General features: G+C 40.5%; 1 protein-coding gene across 4 annotated transcripts in view; it reads right to left on the minus strand.

Moving 5' to 3' along the window:
* ADCYAP1R1 (ADCYAP receptor type I) overlaps positions 1-19,557 on the minus strand; it is a 131,339-nt gene extending 111,782 nt beyond the window's left edge. For all 4 annotated transcript variants that reach the window (XM_086741453.1, XM_086741452.1, XM_086741451.1 and 1 more), the window contains exon 1: positions 18,858-19,557. The gene's annotated coding sequence lies outside the window, so the exon portion shown is untranslated. The remainder of the gene's footprint in view (positions 1-18,857) is intronic.
* Positions 19,558-22,189: the final 2,632 nt, after the last annotated feature.

Here is a 22,189-nt window from a genome sequence, read left to right on the forward strand (position 1 = left end):
TTGTAGGTATTAAGATGTATGACAATGAAGTTTATAAATTGACAGAATGACCATCAGATCAGATGCAATTGAACTTCGTATGATTCACATTTTGCTTTACAAATCATAGGGAATTGGAATATCCCATGTGGCCCAGAAGACAACCAAAACGTTGTTTTTTTCCATTGCATAGCTTTCGCATCTTACTGTCATGCATACCAGTAAAACCTAGGATATAACGATGTAAATTTGATCAGGCTGAAATCCTCCTCTTCTCCAAAATGTCCACTGCTCAGTTGTAAATAGGTTGACTCGTGTTTCAAAGACACAGTGAAAATGCCTCTTCCCCATGGGTGGTCTTTCAAGGCCTTGGGTGAGAGTCATTTCAATAAAATTTATACCTCTAAAACTGAGAAAATTTCCACAGATTCCTTTTATAGTCACTGATACATAGCCAGGACAGCCAGTAGAGTTCAGAGCACAAGTTAGATCATCCTAAATTATGTATCTCAAAGCGTCAGGTGAATTGTGCCCTGTTTCACTACATTTTCCATCAGGAAAGAGGGAGGACATGAGGGAAAGGAAGAGAACGATTTGAGATAGACATATAGCATAAAAAAATTCATCCCAAACAGTAAATGTTTGCCAAAACTACACTTAGCTCATTAGTAGCATCTTCTACTGGGAAACAAATTAAAGTCAAATAGCATGAAGTGTCCAGTAACAGAATTTTTTTCTTATTGCTCCAACTTTCTCTCTTTACTTTCCTCACATTAGATCAAGCCTAAATTCTATTCAGATCTCTATTTGCACCTAGATTGATTTTAATATGTAATTTAAGCTCAGCAGAAATGGCACCAAAGAAGTGGTGTCTTGAGAAGCAGGTGGAGCTGTCATGAAAAGCAAAGATTATTTAAGTTAGTTTCTCAAAAAAACCAAACTAAAATCTGTGGCCTTAAAGTGCTGGTACGGTTCTACCATGTTGATCATCATTATATGCCTATACGAGGATGAAACTTTGACCCTTTGGAAACTCATTAGGTAAAAAGATTTTAGCCAAAGACTTCACAATTTCACCATAGTATCATACAGCATTTCTTAATTATTCCCCTATTTCCTTGTGTGCTCTGTGGAGAGGATTTCTTCTAATCTCTTAAAACAGCTACAATAATATTGCTTTAGGTAGGCACAGCTTCACAGGTTGGTTTCTCACAGAAACACAGTACCCGCCCATCCTAGTCAGCATTTGACAAAAATGTTTTAAAAAGAAAAGCAACGTAAGAAAAGGAAAGCTTTATTGATCTCCAGCTCTGGGAGATCCACTTCAGCAGCCTCTGAAGGATGCAATTTATTAAGACGAGAAATAAAGATGTCCCAAAGCCCTCGTTTCTACAGGCTACATTATTAATGACTCTCATGCCTGCAGATGGCAGAGAGCTACATGCAAGTAGTCTTCCTGGGGTTTCTCATCCCCCGTAAAGTAAAGAATTAAACGTGGACCAAGACAACAAAGTAGAGACCACCAGTAGTATGTGAGAGCCAGCTAGAAAAACATAGACCAAAGTTTAACGGTTCATTTGTTCATTGGCTAATAACCTGGTAACTTCTGAGACATCCTTGCTTTTAAACATGAAAGCAATCCTAGGAACTAGGTAATGGTAGCACAGAATAGCTCTGAGTTACCTCCACATTTATTTTCTGGCTCAGCCCAGTCTGGTGAACTGGGTCTTTCTTTGTTGTCCGCTGGGAGTGTATTCTGCAGGAAATACCAGCATTTCATTCGAGACACCAGGAAAAAAAAAAATACCAAAAAAAAAAAAATCCTCCACATAAAGTAGGAAAGGTGAGTTCACATTTTACGGCATTTCTTTCCTCCTGTCCCAGAGTTCCCTTTCGTCCCTAGAGTTTGTTGCCAGCTGGAGTAAATGAAGCATGGGATAAGTTTGTACGTTGTTCTGAAATGTCTAAGTCACTGGGGAGACCAGGGTAGGGACACATAAGGTAAAGGAAGACAATGATCCTCTCATAGCAAATAAAATGAAATATCTGATAACCTGAAGTCAGCACAGTATGAGGCTGTTTCAGACAAGTAGAATAAATTTTGTGATGGAGTCTGGATAGGATAGTACACAGTCACTGTGCAATGAACTGGAGGACCCTCCAGGGCACAGTTTGGCTGTTATCAGATATGCCCAATATTTTACTGAGGACTGCCTTATTCAGAAACAGCCATGAAATTAGAACACTGTGTGAGGCAGAGAATAATTTTTCCTATGATATTTTGCACATTTTGGGTGCGAGCATGTCTCCTGCTTAGATGAAACCAAAATTTTATGACATGGATTGAGATGTCCTTTGGATTGTTTAATTTCATCCAGCATTGCTTGGCTCAAATCTGTCACAAAATCTTCCTTGATGGGCAACAACCTCAGGTTTTACAGAAATAATTCTGGCTTATGTTCCACGAAGGAGCAGTTGTATTCTGTGTTATCTTCAGGCCAGTATGAAAATAATCATAATTTAAAAAAAAAAAAAATGCAGGATTGCATTAAAAAACTCTGCCAAAAAAAAAACCCTAAACCAAACTAGGATATCAGGACTTACAAGTCATAAATATGTGGGTGAATAAACCCTAAGTACAGCAATATGTTATTCAGTGTCAGTCATCCAGCTCCAATCCAAGAGGACAGCATCCTCCTTGTCTTCTAAAACAGATCAGCATGTGGCTAAAATGGAAATTAATGTGGTTGGGTTTTTTCCTTTGCATTTTTAATCTGTTTTCCAAAGCTAATCAAACCCCTTCCTTTGCTCACACATGTAAAGACACCCTAAAGGCAATCTTAGTCTTGCAGGTTATTTTATCTACAAAGAAATACACACTGGTTTTGAAGATATAATGCATATTTGCACTAGGACCATCAGCCCTGTGTTGGAGTACTACCAATGAAGCTATAAAGCAATTGAAAGGCCCGCATTTCTGAAGACATAAATAGCAACTTCTGCTCTGAGTGACTTGCTTAAGTAATGAGGGTGTTCAATATTTCATGTCTAGATAGCTTCAGTATTACAGATATACACAGGATTAATTTAGCTCTGAGTACCAGCTGTATCTCCTCTGATCACTAATATAGGGAATAACATAAAATTCTTTTTATTATTCTTTCACAACGTTTTCCTTGTTAAATATTTTCCAGAGTTTGTTTCCATTAGCTGAAAGGTAGTTGAGATCTCTGCAGGAAATCATGTGAATTATTTCCTTCTGCTTGCCCTCTGTAGAGATGAGATGCCCACCACTGTGTTTAAATCCCACACAAGTGCTTCAAACAACTGCCAACTCTTGACACCAGCATTAGGCTGTGGACATCTCTCTCCCCAGTTGAAAAGACCATTACTCCCAGTCAGCTTAGAGATGCTAATCCATGCTGCATGGCCTCCAATCTGCCCGCTGAGCTGATCGTATGGGCATTGTCTAACCCAATTTACTCCAAATAAATTGGGTTAGCTTAAATAATAAGGCTTTGCTAACCAAGGTCAATGAGATACAATCAGGTTAGGAAGCACTTTTGCAAGCAGCTCAGCTGGCAGATTTAAGAGGTGATGACAAGATGGTGGAGTTAGCTGGAGGTGGTGGTCTCTTCAGACAGCTGCAGAACTTCCCAGCAACTGCATAAACCTCAGACTAAAGAACTCATAAACTCAAGGTCTTCCTAAGACACAACTCCTTTTTTTTCCTTCCTTTTTCTTGTATGTACTACTTCTGCCTCTTGATGCTCATAATTTTAACCATCAACTGGTAGATTAATTCCACCATTCTTGACAGAGTAGGTGAAAATGGGTCTTAGTAATGCATATAGTCTAATTTTATGATGAGAAACATTTTTCAGTAAGAAAATATGCAGCAATGCTATTTCATTTGCCATTTAATCAATGTATTCTTATCATGCACATTAAATGGTGCATTATCAATTTAATTTGTTAAACTCTTATTGTGGTTCTTTTTTCATCACCCCTACTTTCCCCTTCCTCAATACATAACCAACATATCATTTTGCATCCCATGTGGGATTTCTCTGATTTAACCTAGTAAATCCTTTAATTCCTAATTTGGTATTCTGCTCGAATACATTCACCCACAAAAGATCCCAGAAGGCTGAAGCTGAGAAAAATAACTTCCATTTTCTTAGATACTACAGAGAGGTTTAATGCAAAATACACACGCAGTGCACAGTTTGTGATCTCAGATTTTATCATCCATGCGTTTCAGAGCTGAGTCAATCCTGATCAGCGTTTTGATGAAAGGATAAAGATTCAAGTCTAGGCTGGAACCACTTAACAACAGTGAGTTACTGAAAAAAGTCGTTGCATAAGAGCAAGCAATAGTTCACTAGAGAGACTGAAATTTGGCTCCAAACTACTGGTGAGAAGTGTAGATATCAACATAGTAGTCCAAACCAGGACTTTGAATTCAATTAACCATGCTGCTTAGTTATCAGGCATTTCCATTTAAATTAATGGCTCAAATCAAAGTGTTAAAATAGCAAAAGGGCAATCCATGTTTTAATCATAAGCATTATTACCATTTGTCATTTATCTTTTTAGTTTTTTCTTTTTCCTCAAAAGTATGGTTGATGATAACTGATAACAGTTTGGAAATACTTTTTTTTTTTTTATAGCTGGGGAAGGTACTTAAGAAAGATTTTAAGTGGACGTATATTTTCATTTTTATTTTACATTCATTTTGCTATATTAAACTATGCCAAATGACACATTCTGATTTGTTTTATAACAATTCCTAATTGAATCTTGATTTACTGTGTCAAAATTCAACAGAAATCAGAAACACACTGGGAAATGCACATACATCTAGCATTTTGAGCCCCACTGCCCTCACTGAGGAAGAAATAAAAAGTTCCTGATGACATCGAATTTTATGTATGATTACGTGATGTCCTGAACAAAGTTATTATCATGTGGTGTTACTGAGCTGACTGTACTGCTCCTGGTCACCACGGTTTAAGTTCTCCTCAGTTAATTACTAGCATTTAAATTATAAGCAGAGATATTTTAAACTCTTCTTACTGTTAATAAAAACAGCCAGACACCTCCATTGCATGAATCATATTTTGACTTCAGTGACTCTTTGCAGATGCCCAGCCCTCTTCTTCAGTTAAAGAGGAAGCCTATACTGACTGCAGTCCCAGTTCAGACATAATAATTTGCTTTTTAGTATCATCTTTGTGCTTTCACTTCTTAGAGATTCCTTCTCTCACAGCTCAGAAGTCCTTTCACTTTTTTTTCTTGTTATACCCCTGTTTCACTAGCACCTTGTGATCTCTAGAAGTTCTCCCTGCTTCCAAACTATACATTTTTGGGCCGGTTTCAGTTAGTCTTGTTTTCTTGGAAATCAAAGCTAAACTCTGATTGTGCTTAATCTTTAATTGTCAGGAAGCAGAGTGGGTGTTCATCCTACAGGTTTTCTTCATAAAACACTAAACAAAAAATTAGTCTCATTGCTAGAGCAGTATCATTCTGCAACAAATTTCTTTTTTTCCCCCAAATCAGGTTGCATAATTTCTGTTCAAAATCTACTGTGTATAATGGCAAATATGGAGGCTGATGGCTTACATCAAGATTTGTTTCTTAAACACACTTTTCTGTTGGTTTTTTGTTTGTTTTTTTTTTTTTTCCCTTTCCTACTCTTTCCTCTTACAAGCCTAGTTTTGAGAATTGGTGAGTACCTTCTCATTTGAGCTGGGTAGGCTTTAAGATGTGTCTACCCTACACGGCTCACAGCACTCACATTGCAGAGATAACCTCCCAGTTTACTACCATGTACAAGACACATCAAGAATTATGTAAGATCTGTTCCTTCAGTTCCCACGGTGTCTGTGGATTTTAAAATGCTAACCGTTTTAAGACAGGCATATCCCTATTATAAACAAGAATTCCTATGTGCCAGTGAGAGCTACAAAAGAGAGGAGAAAAGAAAAACAACCAAAAAAAAAAACCCCTTTCTGCAGTGAAGTGCCAGTTGTACTCTTTGACTTCTGAACATATTCAAAACAGTAAAAGCAGGAATGGAGAAAATACTCTAAAATTGTTCTTGTTGTTATTGTCACTAAGGAAACGACTTCCTAGGAATGTGCAAGTTGTGTATACAGAGTCTTTGATGTACAGCCAATTCTCTTTCCCAACACACTTCCCAACTCTGGAGAATCACGTCTGCCCAAGGGAGATCTTTCCTGCTCTGTCTCAGCTGAATCCTTATTTCATCTGGAGACTGAACTCTGAGGCTCCAGAAAAGCTACTGTCCAGACTTGCCACAACGTGAGATATCAAAGGGTAGAGTCATAACTGAGCCAAGAGGTTTTGCCTTAGGATACTCCCCTCTGCAGTGTAACAGCATTGCCAGGAGACCTAGAATAGCACAGGAACTAGGGAATGTGGGAGGCACAAGAGAGAAATCTTTCTGTCTATTCACTTGTGGTGCCGTTTTCAGCCATACTTTACCTGCCGCTCACTCCCCTTGTGATAATTTAGATGTATACTTTTTTTTTGCATTGAGGCCAATGGGGTATGTGTAGCTTGTTTAACCTCTTTAGCCCTTCAAATAGAGTGGCTTCCTGCAAACTGCTTATTGGGAATGATGTATAAACTTCGATGATCTCTGAACTGTGCCCAGGTGTTGTAAATAAGAATCTTAGTTGACCTGTCTGCAAATCTATTCAACATTCCATGCAAATAATTTACATTAATTTAATAATATTTTAATAACTGTTTCGTGATCAAGTTCCAGAGGTTCAGGATGTTCTCTGGTGGTCTTTAATACCTTAGCATGGGCACAGCCAAAGTATTCCACAGTCACAGAGTCCCTTGTAATCCCATAGAACTTAATAAACAACATATTCTGCTGATGTACATTCGAACAGGTGCGTACATGCAGATATCCCGTATCACCAGTTCTACTGCAGACTAAGAAGCAAATAGTGGCTAAATTCATTGAAAAGAGACATAGATTATAACACGTGGCAACTAAGGAACAGGATTATTTGTTTAATCACTACAGACTTAGGCAAGAATTGCAGAAAATGGGCCAAATGAATACATGGAAAGACTCCACTAATATAAAATAATTTCAGAGCATTTGGTCTTTGCAAATACTTTCTCACTAGCCCTGACAGATGTCCACATCAGATCCTACTTCCTAACGTTCCTTGGCAGTGTCAGAAGGGCTTATGTACTGTTACATTTATCCAAGAACCAGAACACCTCCCACAGACAAGTTTACTTCTGATGTGTCCCTAGCTCCTTGCAGTCTCTAGTCTTCTATTTGTCTTCCACTTGTCTAAAAGCGTAATCTGGCTCTCTGTAACTCTCCTTTGTGTGGCCTCTAGACCAAAAACGCTTAAAAGGTCTAAAAGCAAAGCTGTTCTGTCCAAGTCAACAGCTGGATCACAGTGAATCCATCTGTCAATGCCAGCAATTCAAAAACCACTGAGCAATCCTCTACCAAGGTAAAAGTCTATCTGTCCAGCCAGCCAGTAATCTTTGCTTTTATGTTAAATTCATCACCGAGCTTTGTATCAGAAGTGTTTTGTCAGCTACTTCTTCATGAATAAGGAGCATAAGGAAGTGAACCGAGTAGCCAACAACCACCAATGGTGGTTTCATAGCAGGGACAAGGAAAATAAATGGATTTTAATGTTACCACTACCTTGCTAAACACATCAGGTCTGGGACCCTTTCTTGGCCTTGAGGTCAGGCAACGTGTTATCACTTTTACCCACTCTGCTAAACTGCTTTACTGCAAATTAAAATGGCCTTATCCAAATTGCCTCTGAGAACAGTCTCTGGGCCATGATTTTTCCTGAGTATTGTTTATAGTTGTGGTGTTGGCCTTTATTTGCTAAATATCTTATTTATTAAATGTTGCACAGAGAGCAACTTATTTGGAAATCAGATTCTCCCAGGTTACAGCAGATTCTTCCTGTTTTTCTCCCATTACAGCAATGTAAATGATTATCTGTTTTCCCAACCACTTCCAGCCTAATTGGTATTCATGCCAGCGCTGAGTCAAGCAAATGCACTGTTGCTGAACAGATCATACTGAAAGTAGTTTCTTCCACATCAAGGAAGATTTATTTTATCTCAAAGAGACAACGGAAATTTCTGTCATTACACATCATAAAAATAAAAAGGTGCATTGCAAAACTTAAGCAATTGTTAAATGTTTGAAGATGAGACTGTGTTTCCCTGAGCACATTAGTGCTCTGAGGTTGTGAGTTTTCTGCAGATCATTCCTTATTAACTACCAATTTAGGATAATGACAGTGATACTTTTAAGAAATCCTATGGGAGAAGCAGAGTAAGTATTCATTTTTTAATTTTATAAATCTATGAAGGAAATATATATATATATACATTTTACTTTAGATCTATTAACTCCACTATCCCGTCCTTGACATGGAAGGCCTTTCTTTCATAAATCCTTATATCCCTATGCTCCTTAGATGTATCTCAGATATAGATATGTTGTAGAAAACTCTTAAAATATATGTTCTCTGGGTGTCTTGTGCAGCGTGCTGTGTTTTTTCAACAGAGCTTCATTGCTATTGGAGCAACATATTGAAGAAACCACCAAATGAACAAATAAGTTTCGATATACAGACTGATCATTTAAATGATTTTAAAAAATTCAAAGAACATTGGTAGAATAGGCTGAGATAGGTATTAAGAAATCAGAGTCATCCCTTGTTGATTCTATGATATTGTAGTAATACAAGTTGCAATAAGCAGGAAGAATATATTTGACAAACATTTCAACATCACTGACATTAAAAACAGAGATTTCTTCCCTTAGCTCATTGCAAAATATTGTGTAGGAGCTCTTTCAAAACTGCTCACAGGAAACTAAGAGGGGAAAACTCAAAACAACAGGTGGAGCAAAGAATAAGTCACACTGTACTTCACCTGCTTTGTATTATTACTTATAGGTCGCTAAAGACAACGGTTTGCTGATATAGACAATAAAGAATAAGGAGTGGAATCATACAGAACATTTTGTAAAGCCAGGAGTGAAAATATAGAGCTGCCAGCCATGGATCTCATCTTAACTTTGGCTGAAGTCATGGCATTGGTAAGAAGAGCCTGAATCCCAACTGAACAAAGAGGACACATTCAAAAAGGGTACTGAACAAGCATGGGACATAGGGGAGCAGAAAGTGCTTGGAGGAATCTGCCTTTTTTTACTCTTTTCCTCATTTGGTTATTAAATGGGCTGGCAAATCAGTATCATTCATTTCGCTGAGTATGGAAGAGTTCATGTCTTTTTAGAGACCAGCTCTTTGTTGAAGGCTAAGGTCAGCTTCAGATGATGTCACTACTACCTGTTCAATTTAGAGCACATTAGATTTTTGTTCTTTCTTCAGGTTCCCTTACATCAGTAATTTTTCTTAGCCTCCTTGATCTTAAAGGAGAAAAAAAATGCCACAAAGGTTGATACAATGTTTAGAAGTGCTGAAAGTCAAAACAGGAGGATGACAGGACAACATTCTGATCTAAGTTGTTCCACTAGCCAAGGAAGCTAAGTCTTGAGATGCATTTTGAGGAAAGATGGAGATTATTGTATGTTGAGGGCAGTTGCAGAGGTGTGAAACAGTGAGATAGGTTCAGCCATCTTCAAGTCTGTCTACTTTCTTTTTGTATCATCTCTGATACAACTGCACATTGTTTTCAGTGGCATGTTATGACCTCTGGTCTGATCTTTCACCTGTTGCAGGCCAAATGCAAACACTGAGGCGCTAAAGCTCTTGATTTTTGAGGATCACACAGAAATAGTCGCACAGTAGGGTGATGCATTTATGGAAATGATAAGGACACAGCAGAAAGTGTAGGAAAATTTTGCAGGTTGGGACCAGCTCATGAATCACAAGCTGTAACATTTTGGGTCAAAGCTCTCAAAGCTGATTTATAAAATGCAAGTTTGAACATGCTGCTAAAGAGAGTGATATGGATTAGCTTGGACATGCAGTTAGACATGCCTGCATATTCTTTTCAATCTGCCAAGTTTAGATGAAATGGATAGATCCCATTTAACATTTTTAGATCATCTTGTCTGGCTTACACAGCTCTCACTGCCCAGTGTCACCACATACTTAATGGAGGTAAAAGGGATGTTCAATTTACGTGAATTATTTTAGAAACCTACTTTGGGATCAAAAGTTTTGAAATCTGGACTCCACTGCCTATAAAGGCAGCATGTAATAAACAGCCATTTAGTCCCATCCAGAAATCTTCAAACACAAGAATATTGTATGTTTAGAGAAAGCACTTTTAAAAAGGAAAAGGGAAATTATGTAAAATTATACATGATTGTCTGAAAATTTAGACAATCTCTGATTTAAATGAAAGGATTTTAAAATTTTGACATTTCAGTACATGACATGCATGTTCATTAAGCAGAATACCAGGTGAGAGTTTCTCCAGTCAACAAAGAAGTGAATGGCATGTTAACATTCAGGCAAGTTTCCTTTTCACCTTTTAAGAAAAATAGCCATGTGTTACGAATTATCACATCTAAGTTGTGGAGTTGAGCAATCACACTGTTGCTTTCATACCAGTATTTTTAATGACACTTCACGCACTAAACTGTTGGAGGCTGTGAATAGATCTGACAACAGGTCACATCCATTGTACTGCAGAATGCAGCAGTGGTGTACATGAAACTGCTGCAAAATATACATAATCTACTTATTGAGGTCTGCCTCAGAAACTCTTTGGGAATAGTAGAGTAGCTAAATTACACCCTTGTTCTAATTCAGTAGGGATAGTGAAGGAAAGCAAGAGGTCAATTTAATCATCTATCAGAAGAAAAAAAAAAAAAAATCAAGACAATAGAGTCAAAAGGGAGGCTCTTAGTCTGGAGAATCTTTGATTGTTTCTGCTAGAAGGATGTGAGGCTTATTTTGACAGATCAGGAAGCTACAGATAAAATGGATCTTGTAAAGTTAAAAAAAACCCCTTTTTCTTTCAGAAAGAGTTACATCAGAGGTCTTCCAAACTGATGCACAGAAAGTTCCCCAGAAGAGCTTGAAAAAGCTGGCCCTATCAGAATAATTTTAAAGCCTGGTGCATCAAAGAGTTTTGCTTTAAATAGGTTATGTTTTGCTTTAATCACCTTGGACCTAGCTCCCTGTTTTCTGGAGACAGAGAACATGCTAGAGAAAAGAAAGGAAAGAAAAGCAGTAAAAACCTTCAGGAAAGAAGGGATGTGGCTGACATTCTTCATTCCGAATGTGAGAATTCAGAGAAACTGAGACAATCAGGCAGTAAAGTCAACAGCACTAGGGAAGTTGGACAGAAAGTCTTTTTGCATTAAAGTCACAAAAACTTCAGGGAACCTACATCTTAAGACAGCTGGGAAAAGAAGCAACAACAAAAAACTCCAGACTGAAGCTACTGAATCACAAAGACTCAAAGAATCTAGAAGCGACAAGGGAGAGAAAGTTGTACAACAAAAGAGCTGTCTCTTGGACACCTGCAAGTGTCCAGATAATGTGAGGATATTCAGTCAGGCAGTCATAAGGAGAGTAAAAAAAGATCATAGGTATGACCCCAGCACATCTGCCACGGCTTAACCTTTTTGTTTGCCTAAGCTTAGGACAGCGACGATGCGCGGAGGAAGGGAGAACGGCTAAGGTAACAGGACACAGCCAGCATGGACCACTGAGCTGTACAAGACGACATACTAAAAGATGAAGCACAGACTACAATTGCTTCAGCCATAAATTGTATAGACAGAAAAACACCTTCCAGGAGAGGATTCAGGTTGCAGATTAAACCATCTCAGTGGCATTTATCGAAGGCTTTTCCGGCTAAAGAGTTACAGAGCTCACTCTACAGTAGATACCTATATTTATCTACATTGACTGGGCATTGGCCTGGGGCCAGAATCAGTACCCTAAACGCTGGTGCTTGGTGTCACCAGTACCCCAGGGTATCTTACCTTCCCTCGCACAGAGGGTAACAGATCTGGTGCAGATAAGCACCATACCTACAGATCCTTAGTGGAAGTTAGATAACCCTGGGGGTCTCAGATGGCACTTACCACCTATGTTTAGGTGACTGAACAATGTCCTAATTTTCCTTTGACTATAACAGGAGTTTATGTGCTTAGATACAAGTAGACACTTCAAAATGCATACCTATCTTTAGGTGTCTTAGTCTGCAAGCTCAATCTCATTTCTGGTCAGCATGATAGAAACTATCGTAGCTAAAGAGACCTGCAAGTCTTCCATACAGAGGAAAAAGAACGAGTCAAATACCAGAGGCAAAAATCTGTCAGGAGTACACTTGCTGGGGGAGCCAAAAAGGCTGTGACATTCACTTCTTCTCCTCTCTTGAATAACATTAAGTCTTTGGTAGTCTCTGAAGGCTCTTTTCCATGGCTATCATTACTATATCCAGCTGTGGTCCAACCAGCAAATCAGGAACAAAAAGCTACAGAATATAGAGCAGTGTCCAGAGACTTGAATGCTGCAGAGAAGCATCTTCAATGTGGCTAATAACGGCTTTTCACGCCGCCCTCTCCTCTGTTGTCACCAAGGACTGTTCTCTAAAGAAGTTTGTTCCAGCTGTTCGCCCACTGTACATAATCATCTCGGCTAACTAACCCATTCACTAACACAAAAACACCATCCAAGCTGTCAAACCTCATGCAACTCAAATGAATGTGTGTGGATCACAGAATCCAAGACTCCAGCGACAGCTGTGACACATTCACAGCCTTAGTCATGAAGAGCTTAAGCATCTGCGGTATTTCTGATGCTCTCTCATCTCCTCTGCATCTTAAGTTAGAGCACAAAACTCCTGGAAGAAATCCAAAGATCCAGCTCTCTAAAGCACAGGAAATGAGTAACTTTACTAACTTTAACTTGGGCCTTTATATAATGCACTTGTGCTGGCTTCTTTATGTAATTTGTTTCTAGGCCAACCCTAAGAGAGAAAGTTCTGTTGTGCGTCTAAAATCCTAGAAACACACTGAGCCCAAGCTCATATTTGGTTTTTGGTATTGGTTATAACAATTTAAGAATTTAGATATATATAAATATCTTTATTACAAAAATTACTTTTTAAAAGGAAATGCTTTTTATTTATGGCCATAAATGTGCCATGGTATATTTTTGCCGGAAATAAAAAAAAAAAACTTCAATAAACTTACTTTAAAAATGTGACCATACGAGCAAAACCAGAAATGTTATGACTTAATAAAGTCTTGCCATTCCAGGAAAATGAATTAATAGTTAAGGATATCTTAGTTATTTTAAACTCCCTTTCCAAATAAATACACTCCTCCACAGCAGAAGGAGATTATATCTCTTACTACTACAACTTTAATTTCAGTCTACACATCAATGTGTTCTGAGAGGTTCATGAGGTTTTTTTTTCATTATTTGGATTTCAGTAAATATTTTTAAAGGCCATAGTTAAGGAGGAAGGTGTTAGTTAAATCCATTTATCAACTAACAGGGGAATTTTGTTAGCCTAGGAGAGAGGGTGGATGCATTATAATAAGAAAGCATTGAGCTATTGATCTTTGGCAAAAAGCTGCCTTTCAGGTCACCTAATTCTCAGCACGCCAAATGCTCCAAGCTGGCCCAAATGTGTTTCACAAGGCACCAACCCTAAGCTAATGAGGTCTAGTCAGAATTCATCTCCATCTTCTTGCAGCTTGCGGTGCAGCTATTGGCAAGTAAGGTTTATCAGATGAGGCTTGGAGCACTGTGCAGCTTCTGGCTGGCTCAGAGAACAGGCAGAGCAAGCTTGCATCTGCCTGTAAAAAATCATGTTGCCATCCTAGATGTCTCCCTGTGTTGATATATTCCCACCTGTTCACAAAATTACGTACAAGCTTCAGCTGGCAAGTCCCTCTTAGTAATCCTTCTGAAGACAGAAAGTATTGATACACCAAAGAAGTCTCTGAGATCTAAAATAATCAAGGGCTAATTTAAAAAAAAAATAAAATTTAAAAACAAAACACATATAGTTAGGGAGTTGCCTGGGACACGTGGGAAGATGGAGGTCAGGAAGATGTTGGGTCCACCAAAGCAGGCTTGGGCTTTCCAGAAAAACTTAACATCTATCATGATTTACTATTGCTATGAGCTCACAAAAAAAAAAAAATTACTAGTCTTCTTCCCTGAGCAAAGATGGGAGCAAGAGAGGAATTACACTTCACAGGAAGATCTCTGAGGTATCATGGAAGGATTCATCTCACTGATTTTGGACACACATTGAGTGAGTTGCTGCAAGAACCTCCCTAGGGTGATTCATCTGACCTACTTTAGGATGAGATTCACTTACAGTGAATTGGGGTGATTAGCCTGGATATGACCATCTAGTTTTCAGATGCTTAAGTGAGAGTAGATGAACGTCACCCAGGCTGAGGGAGACAGCCTTCCTCCACATGAAATGAATGGTCGTTTTGCCAGCGAATCCTTCTGGGCCAAGTTTTCAACTTGACAATGTTGAAATGTAAGCCTCCTCAACTCCTCAGAGATGGACCTAATGATACATCTACTCCTCATAAAATAAGAACTTGATTCTGTCACATTTCCCTTCAATAAGGCATTTTTCCTTAAGAATCGCCAGTCAAACACATAGGACAATATTCTGTCCCTTGCAGGAAAAGAAAGTAGCAAAACTTGCCACATTCTGAGGAACTAAAGAATAAAAATTAAAAATCTAGGCTATTAACCCACCACGCAGATTAAAAGGGCTTTGCCTGCCCTAACCCACAGCTCCATTTAGCAGGCCAAACAAATCATAGATAACGGGCTATAATTATCCTTCCATTTGCAGCTCCTAAGCAATAGTGACCCAATTGTCTCTAATGGAGTGCAAAAGATGCTGTGATTGAGGCTTTTTGTGAGATACCACAACACTGGACAGACAAACCTGCAAATATACGTGGCAGAAGTTTCGTGGTTTTTTTCAGTAAGGAGCTCTTAGACTTCAATATTCCCAATGTGTTATAAAAGAAATTATTATTATTATTATTGCTGTTGCCATAACTATTATGAAGAAGAAGAATTTGACCATATAAATATTTATCCCCCTTTCTGTCAATGTTAGAGTGAATTATGAGTTACGCTAACAAAAACTAGAATTACTGAGTTAATTTCTTAGGGTTTTGGTTTTTTAAACAGTGGTATTAAGCAGACATTTTCACATATTTGTAAACTTTTTCTAAAAAAAATAAGCTGTCAAATAAATAGACCAGAGTAGTTACAGAACATAGTCCCACCTTAAACCATCCAAGAGGTGACACCTGAATGAGAGGGAATGAGACTGTCAGGATGTCTCCAGGGCAGATAAACTCTAATGTAAAATGTAAATCAGCTCACTTCATAGGACGAGAAAAATTCACAAGACTTTGGATTCAACAGCGGCATAGAATCAGAATAGCAAAAAAAAGTCTCTGCAACTGCGTCTACATATTTCTGCGGGACCTTTTCCAAGGGAATAGTCCTCAGCGCAAGAGCTATGCTAGCTTTAAATGCTCTGTGTGACAATGCTTCTACCTTTTCTTCAGGAGATGGAAGGATTTAGTGCCTCCGAAGAAGTTCTACCCTGAAATGATTAATCCAGCTACGCTGCAGATCAGCCCATCGTGTGCACAGGGATACAATCAATGAACTGCAGTGAATTACATAAACAAAACTTGAACAACCTGACTTGTTTTAAACGAGTTCCTGGTTTTTCTTGTGGAGAAAAAAGTTCAAGCCTAAGAAGACAGATCAATAAACTGAGAGAGCAAAAGGTGGTCAGAAATAAAACACAAGCAAAGCAATGGGATGAGGGCTGGACATTCTGCCGTGAGTGTTCTGCAAAAAAAAATCTGCCTTTCTTCCCACATATTTGTGCACCCTCGATTACAATCCAAACAGTGTTTCAACAGCCACCACAGACACATGAATCCTAGTGCTCGTTCGTGTCATGGAAAACTACCAAATACCTTTCTGTATGCAAAGCGTTTCTTAAGAACAGAACAAATTCAGCACCAAGGGAACTGGAAAAGTTTCTCATCAAGGGATGCTGTACATGTCGGGTAGCGGGAGTACTCCAAAAGAAAATGGTGTACAGCTGTCCCTGACGATACACTAACAGCAAAGATTACTTTAAAGTGGTGGATAGGAAAAAAGAGGGAGTTCCTCACTTGTGTGTTTCACATCTCTTTCAGTAGAGTTGTTCCACTTCTGCACTGATGTGGAAAACTCACTACAAAATCCTGTTGACTACAGTGTGTACCGAATCCCATCCCAGCCGTCTTCACAGGTGATACGAGGTGGTTGGATGTGAAAGGAGAACACGGAATGGAAACAAAGGAACATGAGCCAACACAAAAATACACTTTGCTGACTTAAAGGTTGAGGTTACACTCTCTGGGGTGAAATAAAATTTAATATCTGCACCGACTTCTATGTCCTGGTATCCGTTTACCTCTCCTGAGAACTGAGTTATTATTTAAAAGAATTCCTCTGTTAAATCAGGGCTAACTGTAAGACCTGATATTTCTGCAGCTCTTTCTGTCAGATATGAGTTACAGCATGATCCTGTCCCAAGTTTACTTTTTCTCACTGCTTCCTAGCTCAAATGCTCTGTTTTCATTAAAAGATAATCTGAGCTAATTTAGGAATTAGACTGTTTGTACTAAGTGTGCTCAGAAGGAAGGAAAGGCAAACAAAATCTGCCACAATGAAATGAATCAGCTTGGGGACATGGTTCTCAACTTATCAAAGGCGTAGGCACATATGGAATTCAACCCCAGAAAAATAATATATCTCCAGGATGTTGGCTCAGTCAGCCAAATGAAGAGAGATATGATGAACAAAAGTCTGAACGTGATCAACAGTGCAGCCCACAGCCTCAGAAATCTCTGGTTTTCTCTCCCTGGTAGCATCCCACAACAAAGCTTCTGCCTTCGTGTTTATGAGCTTCACATACACACCGACAACAGCAGATCTGGAGAGCTACATGCGGCTGTGGTACCACCACGCAAACAGCAGACATCTTAAATCTACGGGGAGGAAGGAGCCCTCTTGTTTTCTTGCAGGGACCCCAACAAATGATGCAACGCTACACCCAAGGAGCAATCACAAAGCTAGTTCCCTTTTTAAAGATAAATACGTTCATTTATCACACATAAAGCCCCCCATGACCTTGGAGTCTGTTCAGTGCCAACGGTTATCCTTCCAATCACTGCGCGCATGCCTTCGATTCGAGAAAAAAAAACAACAGAAACCTTCCACTCTGCGATGTCCGAGACAGATTGCCGGTACAATAGCAGATAATTGTAGCTGTCCTGAATGAATAGCGAAGCAGCAACCCTCAGCACATAGAAACATAGAAACAGCAAAAGACCATAACCCAGAACTGTAACCAAGACACAAGCAGAGACATCAACTTTAATCCAACTCCTATTATTGCACTGAATAGCATTCCTTAATTATTCATCAAATTGGAGCAGTGTTGCCTTACCCATCCTATAGGACAACTTCTTTCAAGACAGCTCCTCTGGTGTGTTTTGCATTAGCCAAACACAGATGCCTCTTTAATGCGTTCTTTCTCTGTAGCTATATGAACACCACTTTAAGGAGTTTGTCTTCATGCTATCATTCACAGTCACCTTGAGTAATCATACATCTCCTTTGATTGGTGTGTGCTAGCCATGGAAACGTTTCCCCGCTGTAGCTGCCCCGCGCTGCATAGGCTGAACTGAGAAGTGAGATGGCTGTGTACCCAAATAACATCAAACGAAAATCTGTTTGTTGTTTGTTGACTCCGACAGAGGAAAAAAAAAAATGCCAAAAGCTAACATTCAGTTACGTTGCATATTGCCATATCAATCCAACACTTGCACTGTAATTATCACACACAGGACGGATGGTAATCCATAATATCCTAGGAAAGAATCAGGTCACTTTGCTGCCTTACTCACTTTGGTTAATATTTTTCGTTATTATTATAATTACCTCCAGTGCTACTCCAATATATTGGCCAAGCTAAAGGCTAGATTCTGTTTACCAGCAGATGAGATGCAGAGAAAAGCCACTGACTTCCAGGGAGTCCTTCCAGACCTGCTTCTGTGTAAGTGGGATGATCATCTAGCCATAAACACGAGCACGCCACTAAACAAATCTACCTCTCTTTTTTTTTTTTTTTTCCCCCATGCATTTTCCAGTCCTGAACAGCTTGCTGCATTATTTTCCCTCCTTGGCTGTCAACTCTTCAGATGCCAATACATACCTGAGCTGTTCACGCGTTAAATTCACGGCATAGCGGTGCAGAGCCTGTCCTGTGTGCTGTCCCTCTGACTTGAGATGTGCTTTGCATAAAGATGGCATTACCAGAACCAGCTGTTCAAATACCGATAAGGAGAAGGGCACAGAGACATGCAAGCAGGGGTCAAAGGCACGTTAACAATGATTTTTACTACTACCCCACAGTGAAAATAGAGAAGCGCACCGCTGGAAGGGTGAATCAGAGTTTCTGCGGCAGGTGAAGATGCAGAACTGCAAAGGGAGCCTTGAGCTGGAAAATGCCAACAGCAGCACTGGGGCTGTTAGCAATCAGGTTTTATTTACCAGCCATATTGTGTTAAAACCAGGCGTGATTCCCACGCCGAGCACGTTAACCTGTCACCACTTGCAGAGGGAGGTTGATTTATTTCTTTGAAATGAATCAAATCCATCTCGCAGACACATCCTCAGAGCCTCCGGTAGCGGCTTGAAGGCAGGAAAAAACATGCATGCAATTCCCCCCCCGCTCAAAAATAAGAAGTATTCCCAGGACGTGAGGAAGATGAGGGAAGGACTTACCATTGCAGCAGGGATCCGTCCCGGTGCTGGAGATGCTGCATCCCCCGCCGTGCCGGGGCGGGGTGGGTGATGGTGGGGTCGGAGCCAGCCGGGGGTGACGGGGTGGGGGGGGGTACAGGGACCGGTTCCCCGGCAGAACGCGTCCGGCTCCGGCTGCCCGCGGTGGCAGTGAGGGGCCGGGGCCGGGCTCCCCGACTCCTGGCTCGGACCGGGCGGAGGAGGGGTCGGAGCCTCCGAAAGGAATCAAAATTCCTCCTCCCTCGCCTGCCGGTCATGTCCAGGCTGCCTTTGCTCAGGGGATGGGCCAGGTCCTGGCCGTCAAGGAATTTGCCATGGCTAAATAAAAAAAAAAAGTAAATAAACAAACCACAAAACAAACAAACAAACAAACAAAAAACCTAACCAAAACAAAAGACCAACCCCCAAAACAAAAAAAAAAAAAAGGCAAACAAGGAGGGAAGCAGGAGATTTGCAAACTTTTTTTTTTTCCTCTCTCTCTCTTTTTTTTTTTTTTCCTCTTTTTTTCTTTCTTTTTTTTTTTTTTTTTAAGGGGGATTATTCGTGCTCGGGGATTAGGCGGTGGGGTAGGAGAAGGGTATTCAGGCTGGATGTGATGCTCTGCCTGCGAGTCAAAGCTCTGCCGTGCTCGCCCCTGTGTTTCTGTGTGTGTGTGTGTGTGATTCTCACTGCCAGACAATGCTCTGCAAAGCGAGCTGGTCCTGCGGAGAAATGCAAACACCTCCTCCCTTAAGTGCCTGAGGAAAGGCAAAGGGATAAGGAACCAATAGATTTCCCTTGGCTAGTCTCATTAATATGGAGGAAGAGAAGAAAACCAATGAGGAGGAGAGGGAGGAGGGGTTTATTCAAATTAAATTTCTTAAATCAAGCACTTTTTTTTTTCTCCCCCTTTTTCTTTCCTCCTCCTACCTCCTCCAAATCCTCCTTCTCCCTGTCACCTAAGCACCGTTTCAGCTGTCCTAGAGATTTTTTAGTTTGTTTGTTTTTTTTTAATTAGTGTGACAGGGTCAGCAAAACACGATGATGGGAGGGAGGATGGCATCGCTGCTGAAAGGGAGAGGGGGCTGTGGGAGGGAGGGTGAAGGGAGGCAATTTCTCCCCGAACTGCAGAAGAGTTGATTGGAAAGAAAAACGAGAAAGTAGCTGGAGTTGGCAGGGAGGGGAACTGAAGGGAAGCGGAGCAGGAATTTCACCTAGAAGCAGCATTTTGCAGATGGTATTTGCAGATGGCCTGTGTCCAGGATGAGCCCTCTGAGCTTGTGGAAAAGATTTCCTCCTTTGCCACAGCAGACACACACAGGCACCCCAGGAGGGAAGTGACTGCATAGGAACAGTAGCATCTGCGCTGTCCTGCATTGCTGCAGAGCTGCACAGCACCAGCATCCCTGCCACAGCACTGCAGAAGTGGTACCTGTTGCTGGAAAACCAGTGGGAGTGGGGCTGTGGCGAGGGCCGAGGTGGTTGGTGAGAAGGGACGGGATACCCAGCTGGTTCATTTGACTGATAGCTGGAAAAGTGGAGGGTGGCACACGTCCCCTGCAAGGCAAGTGCACAAAAGCATCCAGTCACCGCTCCCTTCTCTAGAGAATAGCAGTCAAGGGAAAGCTCTCCAGACCTGGAAAGTGATTGCTAAAGGAGTCTGAACATCTGCAGCAGGCCTAGAGGAGCCCTCTGCCCGGGCACCCCATGGAGGCACTCGGTACCACGCTGCTTTTGCTGGTCCAAGTCGTAGTGCTCTCAGGAGCGTGAGACGCTGAATGCCTGCATCCCTACACAAATTCCCTGAGACCTGTGCTGTACAAGTAGCTGCTTGCTGATGAGGCTTTCCTAATCACCCTGAAATTTCACACCTCCTGAGATACCAAAACTATTGCTGTTCCGATTGTGGAAGCCCTTCCTTCTGCTTATCTTTTAACGTTTCCCCTTCATTCTTTGCATCTCCCATCTTCCATTTCCCTTAGCGTGTAAATTCATTTCAAAACATCCTTGCTTTTACCCTGCTCCCAGATTAAATAAAGGAGAAAAAAGGCAATTTGCTCATAAAAGGAACTGAATTGACACCTGCCCAGTGTGAAAATCCCTGACCCAGTTACTTACTTGTATGTTGTAGTCCCTGTGGCTCTCAGTCCAGGCGCAGGAGCCTGAGGGGACACAGCTCCGCAACAGAAGCACTAGACCAGACAACCCTGCTCCCTGTCCCTTGCACGGTAACAGCCCCATGCCTCCTCCTGAGAAAGGCATGCTCAGACACATTGTGAATGCATCCAGCTCTGGTTTTTATCCCAACACCATGGAGCAGTCCAAAGAATCAACTAGACTTTGCAAAGCTTTCCTTTGCACATTTTAGTCCCGTTATGTCATCTTCTCTAGCCACATCTTTTAGTAACCTCACTAAATATAAGGGGGGTGGGGGAGAAAACAAACAAACAGAAGATTTTGATGTTTACATTGTACAGCTGGGCTTATCACCCTATGCACTCTTTATAGACATTAATGAGAGAGAGGAACTTCTAGGGTATCATCCACTGCACCTACTTTAAATGTCTACATAGAATAAGACACCTGGCTAGATTTCCATGAAGTATAAGGGGGACCAAGTGTAACTAAATCAGATGTAGAAACCTGTTTATTAATCAGATGTATCTCAGTAAGCCTTATTTTTCTTTATCCTAAAGGGTAAGACACAGGATAAAGAAACATCCACAGCAAAATGTTTGTTCTTCCCACAAAAACAAAAAAAAGCCTCTGTGTCCACTCTGTAGACTTAAAGAATGCCTCACCTCCCAGAAAAAAAAAAAAAAAAAACAACCAAAAACGCAGCTGTGTCTTCTCAAAACTTCCAGAATTTATGTCAGTCCTACCTCAAAAAACAGAAGCTCCACTATGAAATCTTGTACTGGGTTGCTAAGCATGGAAGAAAGCTCCCAGCTGTTCACTTATTATGTGCTGCTCCAACATCTGCTCCCTATCTTTCCCAGGAGAAGGGCAATGGGCCAAGGGAATCATCTAGTGGCCCACATCCAGCTGTAGTTGGACTGCCTTAGATGATCTCAGCTGACACTCCTATCGGGTTTCCTATTGAAGTAATAGGAAAGTCTGTCTAAGAACTTTGTTCTCTGAAGAAGACAATTTTCCTTAGGAGAAAACAACTGAGCCATTTTCAGGTAAACGATTCTTTACTGTAAACCTCTATTAAATAGATCTTAGAATCATACAACAGTTTGGGTTGGAAGGGACCTTTAAAGGTCATCTTCATTATTTAAGTGTATGTAAAGCATAATAGCCATTATCTTGGCTAGCATGAGAGACTGACA

Source organism: Chlamydotis macqueenii, chromosome 2 (assembly GCF_036417535.1).
Source record: "Chlamydotis macqueenii isolate bChlMac1 chromosome 2, bChlMac1.mat, whole genome shotgun sequence".
Taxonomy (NCBI): Eukaryota; Metazoa; Chordata; class Aves; order Otidiformes; family Otididae; genus Chlamydotis; species Chlamydotis macqueenii.